Here is a 10,203-nt window from a genome sequence, read left to right as displayed (position 1 = left end):
ATGCCTCAGCATGAATGAATAAATAAATTGTTAACAATGTTAATAAAAATGATGAATCATCTCTGTGATTTAACTGCATTTCTTTTCTTGGGAATAATCACAGGCATGGCCATCCCAAAAGTCCTTGGGGCCCTGGCCTTGACCACAGCTAGCACCATTCTCAGCGTGTGTGTGCGCGTGCGTGTGCGTGTGCGTGTGCATGAGTGCATATGTATGTATGTGTATGTATGTGAGAGAGATTTCTTTTAAGAGTGGTAATGAGTGGCTCAAATATTTTGGGTTATAAATATATAGAACACTAAAACTGAGTACAGTGTAGTCTGTGTGCTTCCTTCCCTTGTAGAGAGGGGGCCCCATTCAGTTACTGACATCTTATAACTTCATTGTTCCTCCATCAGGCACACACTCCTGGCAACCGCCCATGTGCTTGTAGGCTGTCTCTTCTTATGATGCTATATGTAAGTGGGACATGGAGAGAAACCCAAAAACTAAAAAGGACCTGTCCTTTGTATCTGCCTGATTTCACAAGGATCATCTGTGTTGTAACAGAAAATGTTTTCTTCTGTAAAACACACCAGCATTTCAGGGTTCATATGAACCACATCTTGTGAGTTAGTCTCGTAAGGATGGACACTTGGGTTGCCTGCATGACCTCACTATTGTAAGTTATGCTACAATAAGCAAGAAAGAAAACATTTTAAATAGAGTCTGACTTCAGCTGTTTTGTATAATCCACAAATTAGGACTTCTGGAGTTTACTCTTTAAAAAAAAAAAAAAACTTTAAAATTTCATTTATTCATTGGTGTTTGTGCACAAAAACCTGAAAAATGGCCAAAATATGTAAATAACCCAAGCTCCTGTTTTGTTCAACTCCTGTGCCCAGGAAAAAATGTCACTGTTTTTTCATGGTTCTTGTGAGCATTGTTTTTGTTATCCTGCATAAATTTCAGAGCTTTATACTTGGCCAGGCAATACCAAAGCTAGGTACTCTTGGCCAATGAAACACTGGCAGAAGGTGAGGCCAGAGGGTGAGCCTTCCTCTACCCCATCTCCTGTGGCCTAATAAAGTATTGTTCCCCAAACACCTAGACACACCCCAAGAAGATAAAACCCACTTTCTTCTCTCTTTGAAGAAACAGTCACTTTTCTTAAACAATTCTTCAGAATCTATTATTTTTAATTTTGAATCTTTATAAACAAGTGATTGAATTGTTCTCACAGGAAGTTATACAAGAGTAGTTTGAGTTGTTTGGGGGTGGGTAATCGCTCTAACACTCTAGTCTTTCTTAACGGATTAATGTCTAATCAATAGTTAGCTTTTTGTGCGTGTATGTCATGTGCATATATATGTATATGTGTGTAGGTACCTGCATGTGCATACACACACACACACACACACACACACATCTTTCTCAATCACTTTGCCACTTGCATACTTTGAGACAGACTCTCTCACTGAACCTGGAGCTTACAGTCAGCTAACCTGGCCAGCCAGAGAGCTCTTGCTCATCCTGTCTCTGCCTCACAGCACTCACCAGCCATCCCTGACCTTTTCCTCACACAGGCACGAGGGATCCGAAGTCAGGCCCTTGTGTTTTTAGCAAGCACTTTACCATGGGGTTAACTTTACAGCCAGGAACTGGGGTGTCCTTTGGTTAGGAACGTGACTGCATCATTGAAGGACCTAATGTATTTTGTGCCCCTGAATAGAAATAGATGGAGAAGTCAGACTTGAGCTGTAGTCATCAGCTTCAGGTACTTAATCACTGATGGAGATGTATCTATTAATTAATTGTGTACAGCTGGGGCTGAGGGGGTAAAGTTCAAGGAGTGCTTACATTCTGACTCCTGTAGGACCCCTGATGGACACCATTCTCCTTCATATTTCATTTAATATCTATTAATCTGTGATACTCAGAGAATCTCATCCTGGGACCAGTTGAGGACTTATTCACTTAGTCATTTATTTATCTACGGATACTGAAACGCACCTTTTATCTGCCAGGGAGAAAGAAAATAGGTTAAACATTTTTAAAAGGAGCGGGTGGCAATCTAACAATGATGGAGCTAATCTAGCCAAAGCCTGGGCCAGCCACCCTGTCCCTGACCCACCCACTGAAATGGAAGTAAGACCAGGAGCACCTGTCTGGGTCACAGACTACACCGGAAGCCGTTTGTCCTCCCCACATTCCTCATGACCTGTAATGTAAGCTGCCTCTGATCTTCGGTGACAATCAGCAGCTCTTGCTCCTTCCCATCCAAGTCAGCAAAGAGCCTTCACATTTTATCATATACAGAGGACTTTTGGGCTGTCTGCTTACCTCTAATTATCATTCATGGAGGAAGTTGTTCGTACCCCATTCTCACTTTAATGTTACTTTTACTCGTGTATTTACTTAGATGAGGGTCTCACTGTGTCCTCTTGCCTTAGCCTCCCAAGTAGCTGAAACTACAGATGTGCAGGACTGCATCACTTCCAGCCTTACAGTGAGAGAAGACCACAGGGTAGTGCTGCTCTTGTGGGGCCCCGAGTCCTCCCTATGTTTGGGAAGTTGCACAAAATGTGTCCAGATATTGAAGTGCCTTTTGTCACAACAGAAACAAATGTACCATTTTTTCCCTTGAGATTTTTAAGGGAAAAACAGATTTGTTGTTGTTGTTATGTTATGTACTGTTAGAGTCTGAAACATGGTATCACCCCAAATCTGTATGCTGGAAGCCAATATACAATATAATATTAGGGGTAGACCACTAGGCATGGTGACACATGCATGCAAGGCCAGAATTAAAGTTGTGCTATTGTGGCCAGGCTGGGCTAGTTGAAAATCACCCTTGGCTATTGTCCTAGCTTGATGTTTATGGCTGTAATAAGGAATATGAGCTAAAGCCACTTAGGGAGGAAAGGGTTGGTTTGGTTTATACTTCTGGCACACAGTCCATCATTGAGGGAAGTCAAGGCAGGAGCTCAAGACAGGAACCTGGAGGCAGGAACTGAAGCGGAGGCCATGGAGGAACAGTGCTTACCGGCTTGCTCTAATTCAGTGGTTCTCAACCCTTTTGGGAGTGACATATCAGGTATTTACATTATAATTTATAACAGTAGCAAAATTACAACTATGAAGTAACAACAAATTATTTTATGGGTGCAGTCACCACAACATGAGGAACTGTATTAAAACATTGCAGCATTAAGAAGGTTGATAAACACTGCTCTAACTGCATTTTCCTTTCACAACCCAGAACCACCTGCCCAGGGTGACACTGTGACTGCAGGCTTTTCTACCCATGCCCACGTTTGTGAGATAACAATTCTAAGACTTAATTATATGGGAACAAATGTCTCCACCATAAGCCTTGGCTGTTCCCGCAAGCTCATAATTCAATTAACCCATTTGTTCTAAGTCCTACCATGAATAGTTACCTTTCCTCAGATTCACGCTGCCATCTTCCTCGGAGTCCAGAGCAAATCCCTTGCTCCTGACTTTATCCCAAAATTCCTCTCTCTGTGTCAGAACCTCCACTTACTATTTCCTGCCCAACTTAATAGGACAACAGCTTTTTTTATTGACAGGTGATGCATCCAGACAATACACAAGAGATTCTCTCTGTTTCACTATTTTTGTCTACATAAAAGATACTTTCTCTAATATCAATTATATACATGTACATATATATGTGTATACATATACACACACACATATATATATTATAATATTCACAATGTCTAATCCATGTGTATTAGGCAAGCTTGGAGAAAAAAACTCTACTATCTATCCTGTCTTGGTGAGTTCAGAGTTCTGTTCTTAAATCAATTTCTATCATAACTTGCATTACCAACCTAAAATATCTTCTTAGACTTAAAAACATTTTTTTAAATCCTAAACAACTTAAACTTATATGTGAGACTATGACTATCTAGTCTTGAAGCCAATCAGAAACATGAGAAGGAATAAATATTACCTGAGTATGTAGGAAGCACAGGCAAGCAGCTTCCAACACTGCAGAAATGGTAGGGAAAGCTGGCTGCCTGGACAGTTTCCCAAAATTTCTCTGTGTCATTAGAGCATCATCTTCAGCCTTCTGACCCAGAATATCTGACAGATACTTCTGTGAAGACGGAAATGTGTAGTAGTATGAAGGACTACTTACCCTGTTTTGGCAAAGCTCAGCAATTGATTTTGCTGCATCTTGATTGTCCCATTTGCATAGCAGTTTCTATCTGCAGTTGAAGCAAAGCAAGAGTTTCTTGCCCAGTGGTTAGCATGCCACATTTGAAGCAAACTCCATATGGAGGTTTTTCAATGCTTATCATCTTCTTTGAAGCATAATGGGGGTGCTGCCAGGAGCAGACATGTCTCATTGTCATAAATGCCTTTTAATGATAAAACATCTTTAAATGCCTTATTCTATGGATCTCTGAGGTTTTTGAAGATGTCCATCTATTTATCTATTTATAGTATGTCTGAATGGGCAAATGTTGCTTGTTTCTAGCTATTTACTGTCTGTTCAACCTTAGAAACACATTTCTGTAATAAACTAGACTATTATGTAACATGACCATAAGCTTGATTGGTTAACTATTAACTTGCATTTCTTAATTATCCTAAACAGTTTGTTATAGCAGCTTTCAAAATGAGAACTTAGCATTACATTTTAAAGAATTACATAGGTACAATACTAAAAAGAGTTGATACAGTGTATGTTGTGACCAAATATAACCTTAATTTTGTTTCAATATGCAAAGATCTATACCAATGTAACCAAATGTAAGCTTAAATTTGTATCAGTATGCAAAGATCTAAACCAATGTAGATTTTTGGCTAGTTTAAGAATACCTAAAATAGTCTTCTCTTTTTTCCTATTATTCTTGTATTATTCCTATAGCCCCCTTCTTTACTTCTCATCCCTTCTCCCCTTTTTTCTTCTTAACACTAGATAGAAAGAAAGAAAGACGAGGAAAGAAAAAAGAAAAAAAAATCCTTGAATCTAACCACCCTCACTTTGTTTCCCCCTGATCAAAACCAATTAACAACTCGTAATCAACCTCCTTTAATGACGATGGTCATCACACAATGAACAACCAAAAATCATCCAACCTGCTTTTTGGGAACGGGTGTCACTCTCTTAAAATTGTTTCCTGCTGATCCTTTTTCCTTTTTGGTGGTTCAAGAAAATTGGGATATTGGCCGTCTGAAATAAAGCTGGCTGTATCCAGTTTCTGCACACTGAGAAAGTTCAGAGCTTAACTAAAGTCCTGACTGGAACAGTCTGTGTTACTGGACAATCTAGCCAGCCATTTTGAAGCTGTCCTGGATATAGGTTTTTAAGGAGTGTTGAGACAGGCTGAGGTAGGGCCAAGCAGGATGCTGGGAGTCTCAACATTCCCAAGAGTGAACCTTATCAGTGCCGTTTTAATTTCATTGCTGTCTGTAAACATAAACTTTCACAGTTAATGTATATTTATTCATTAACGTATATATAGAATGTGCATAATTCAGTTAAAGATGATTCTTTGTTCTCTGTTTGAGCAGGTAAGACATCTGTCTTTCTTTATAAGTTAGCTTGGACCATGTCTTAGTTACAGTTTTATTACTGTGAAGACGCACTATGCCCGAGAACTCTTATAAAGGACAGCATTTAATTGGGGCTGGTTGACAGGTCCAGAGGTCCAGTCCATTATCATCATGGCAGGAAGCATGGCAACATCCAGGCAGACATGGCTCTGGAGAAGGAGCTGAGAGTTAGTTCTACATCTTGTTCTAAAGGCAAACAAGAGAAGACTAGTTTCCAGGCAGCTAGGATAAGGGTCTTAAAGCCCACACCCACAGTGACAGACTTCCTCCACCAAGGCCACACCTACTCCAATAAGGCCACACCTCCAAATAGTGCAACTTCCTGGACCAAGCATATTCCAACGACCACAGATTGTATAACCAAATTGTAGTATAAATTTCTATCTACACCATTTCAAAGAAAGGGATTAGAAGTCTTGAGGATTCAGTAACCAACAAGATTTACTGGCTTTGCAGAGTTCTGGCTAGACATTTTCATGTCCCAGCCAGTCTCAGAACTCTTCCCATGAAGGGGGACCAGCCAATCATGCTACCTGTTTTGATTTAAGCCTAATATTTCTTCTTGTTATGACTGTCTATATTCACGCCTTAATTTTTCTATTTGACATTTTTGATTCTGTACATTTAATTTTAGACTTTGTTTTATCTGAGACAATGTCCCACATCCTAGAAGCTATGTAGATAGCTTTTAAAGTGGCCAAGTTGGCTTCCTGACTTTATCCCAAAACTTTATCTTGTGAAATTGTTACATTTGCTTCTGTATCCATTAAGCCTTCAATTTCAATTCTATCTGACTGTAAGTTTAACTTTGGTCATTTACAGTAGTTGGCCATACATTTGTTTTTTGGTGTTTCCTGAGTTTTTTGTTCTATCTATTGAAGCTACTCTGGCTTTGATTCTGGGTTACTAAGATCCATACCCAGAGCATCATTGTTTCATTGTTCTGAAGATGAGTTTTTCTGCTGTTGACCTGAAATGTCTGACTTGAATTTGATATTGGGGCCCTCGTAGAACATTTCCAGCAGGGGACTCCCTTGTTTGTCCCTTGTTGATCTACATTTGTTAGTCCAGTGCCAGCCTTTGCCACATCTTGTGCATATTTCAGAAGGCTGGAATTATCTTGTGTTATATCTAGAAAAAAAAAAAAAACAACACATTGTTTCTAGGAACGCCTTGCCTCTAATCCCTTTTAAAATGACCTCACTTGCCACAAATAAAACATTTGACAGTTTGGCTTTTCTTAAAACTTTTAGGATATTATTTTTCTATTAAAGTTGCATTTTTAATTTTTTTAAATTTATCATTTTTATGGGATGCTATCGTAATTCTTCCTGAGGGAGGGCCCCTGTCTGATGTCACTTGCCGTAGACTAATCAGATAAGCTCAGGTTGGTTTTCTAACAACCTTCAGGGCCTTCCTGATTTTTGTTATATGATGATGCTGTATGCTCTGAACTTATTTCCCCTGTCTCTAACTTAGTATCCTCCACAATTGTATTTGTAATTTTTTCTAATTTTTTCTCTAAGGCCTGTCTCCATTTTCACGTTTTTCTTCCTTTTCTTTTTTTCTTCCTTTCTTTCTTTTTTGTAGCTTTGCTATCTTAGTATCTTCCTCAATTTTATTCATATTTTTCTAATTCATCTAAGGCCCATTTCCAGGTTTCATTATGCTCTTTTCTTGTCTCTCTAAAGCTCTTCTTCTTGAGACAGCATAATCTTGGCTATCAGGATTAAAGTGAGAGTTACCAATGTGATAGTTGTCATAATTGGTAATGTGTCAGTTTCAATTAGGTTATTTATCTCTTTCTCTTTTGTTTCTATCCTTAAAACATTTAAAATTGCATTATATTGAATACGAAAGTATAATTGTGTCTCTCATCTTAATGTGCCTTATTTCTTTAAATGTATTTAATTCTCTCTATAAGGACTTTATTTTACCAATTTTAAACTATTTATTTTGTATGATTAGTTATACCCAGTTTCTTTTTCCTTTCACTGTTTGTAAACTTAATCCTTTACCAGCTGATAAGTTTGTGGCTTTTCAGTCCCACCGCAGCTCCAGAAAAACCTGCGGGCTCCTCGGGCCAGCAGAACTCTGTCCCCTCGACTCAGTTTAGCAGGCTTCTGGTTCCGTCTTATTCCCTTTCTCTGGACAGTTTGACGCTCAGGTCCCAGGTGGACACAAATTGGGCCATCTAGCTCTCCCTAGCACATGCTTAGACCTTTCTTGGAATCGCGCCAAGCTTGGCAGTAGCCACAATTACTGCGCCCTCAGGCTCCAGCCAGCTGGGTTAGCTCATGGGTCTCCCCTCACTCTCTCTTAAAGGTATTTAGCTTCTTGCCCTGCTAGGAAATTGTTCTGAGAAGTGTTTATTTGCAATTTTCACCCAGGACTTTTCTAAGCTTGGATTCTATGCCCAACGGTGGAAGCCATTTGTAACCGAGGGCTTTTCCACCTACGCCCAAGTTTCCGCCACAACGATGATTCTGAGACTTAATTATATATGAATACATTTATAGGCCATAAGCTTTGGCTTGTTCCTGCCAGCTTCTAACTCAGTTAACCTGCTTTTGAGTTACCTCTCCTTAGGTTTATGTGGACCACCTTCCTCAGAGTTCAGGCAAAGCCCCATCTGACTATCCTAGAATTCCTATTTCCCGCCTAAGCTAATAGGCCAACAGCATTTTTATTGACAGGTGATGCATCAATACAGTACACAAGATGTTCTCTTTTTTTCTGTATTTATTTTTATTAGATATTTTCTTTATATGCATTTCAAATGCTATCCCAAAAGTTCCCTATACCCTCCCTCCGCCCTGCTCCCCTACCCACCGACTCCTGCTTCTTGGCCCTGGCATTCCCCTATACTGGCACATATAAAGTTTGCAATACTCCGCCCTGCTCCCCTACCCACCGACTCCTGCTTCTTGGCCCTGGCATTCCCCTATACTGGCACATATAAAGTTTGCAATACCAAGGGGCCTCTCTTCCCAGTGATGGCCGACTAGGCCAACAAGATGTTCTCTTTACATGGCACCACCTACAGTGGGCTGGGCCCTCCCTCCCCACAGGTCAGACTAATGACAGCATTTTCTGAATGGTGCTTTCCTCTTCCCAGATGACTCCAGCTTGTGTCAAGTTGGCAAAACTAACCAGCATAGCTGTACAGTGAGAACTTGTCTCAAAAGCCTAAAAGATGGGCGAGCTAGACAGCTCGGTAAGTAAACACCACACCACAAGCCTGACGGCCTGGGAGGAGCATAAAGGAAGAAGGTAGAGCCAGCCACAGTTTCCCTGTGACTACTGGATGCTGTGACACTCCCTACCCCCACTGCCAAGAAGGACAAGCACCCACGAGGTTAACAACAATAACTACAACAATAACCACAGCAATACATTTTAAAAGCAAAAGCAAAAAGAGGTTGGGCCTTTGAAAAGTGATGGAGTTGTAGGGGCTCTCCTTCATGACTGGATTGTGCCTTCATGTAAGATGCTAAGAGTGAGCTTCCTTGCTACCTTCCTCCTCGTGAAAACAAATGCAGAGGGTGCCATCAAACCCATAGAGAGGCTGTGACAGATTCCAAACCTGCTGATACCTGTATCCTGGGCTTCCTGGCCTAATAACTGTGAGTAATGGATATTTGCTGTTTGTAATCGCCCAGCCTACCCAGTCTAGAGTACATTGTTACAGCAGACTTCCAGACTAAGCATGTCTACCCAGTCTAGAGTACATTGTTACAGCAGACTTCCCAGACTAAGCATGTCTACCCAGTCTAGAGTACATTGTTACAGCAGACTTCCCGGACTAAGCATGTCTACCCAGTCTAGAGTACATTGTTACAGCAGACTTCCAGACTAAGCATGTCTACCCAGTCTAGAGTACATTGTTACAGCAGACTTCCAGACTAAGCATGTCTACCCAGTCTAGAGTACATTGTTACAGCAGACTTCCAGACTAAGCATGTCTACCCAGTCTAGAGTACATTGTTACAGCAGACTTCCCAGACTAAGCATGTCTACCCAGTCTAGAGTACATTGTTACAGCAGACTTCCGGGACTAAGCATGTCTACCCAATCGAGGGTACATTGTTACAGCAGACTTCCCAGACTAAGCCATGATAACAAGTTAGTAATTTTCAGCTATATGTTATCTTCTCTGAGAAAGACAGCTCCTGATGCTAAAGGTTACTGAGAACCAACATTTGCCTTAAACTTCTGTGCTCTCTGTGAGTGAAGGTCTGGGGTCTTAGGATTGTGGTCGAGCTTGGTCCTGTTTGTTTACAATTCACTATACTTCACACCAGCAGGTCGGTGGAAGCAGCCTACACCAGCAAAGCATATGGATTCGATATTCCACACTGGAAAATTAAGGACATCTGGTTTTTTTGCTATAAACAATTTTTGAAAGTCTAAGCATAAAGCATGGGTCCAATTCATCAATGTGTTGGAATGAATGTAGTCATTATATGTCATAATAGAATGAGTTGTGTATTTTTTCTGTAGGGAACAAAAAAAACCCAAAATTGTCACATTATCAGTTAAAACCACATTAGAAATAAAAACTTGAAAATTGAAAGCAAGCTTATTTGTAAGCAGCTTGGTCGAGGTATATGGAGTAAGGTGGAAGGA

This window comes from Mus musculus, chromosome 8, assembly GCF_000001635.26.
Source record: "Mus musculus strain C57BL/6J chromosome 8, GRCm38.p6 C57BL/6J".
In the NCBI taxonomy this organism is placed as follows: Eukaryota; Metazoa; Chordata; class Mammalia; order Rodentia; family Muridae; genus Mus; species Mus musculus.
This window is presented reverse-complemented; position numbering follows the sequence as displayed.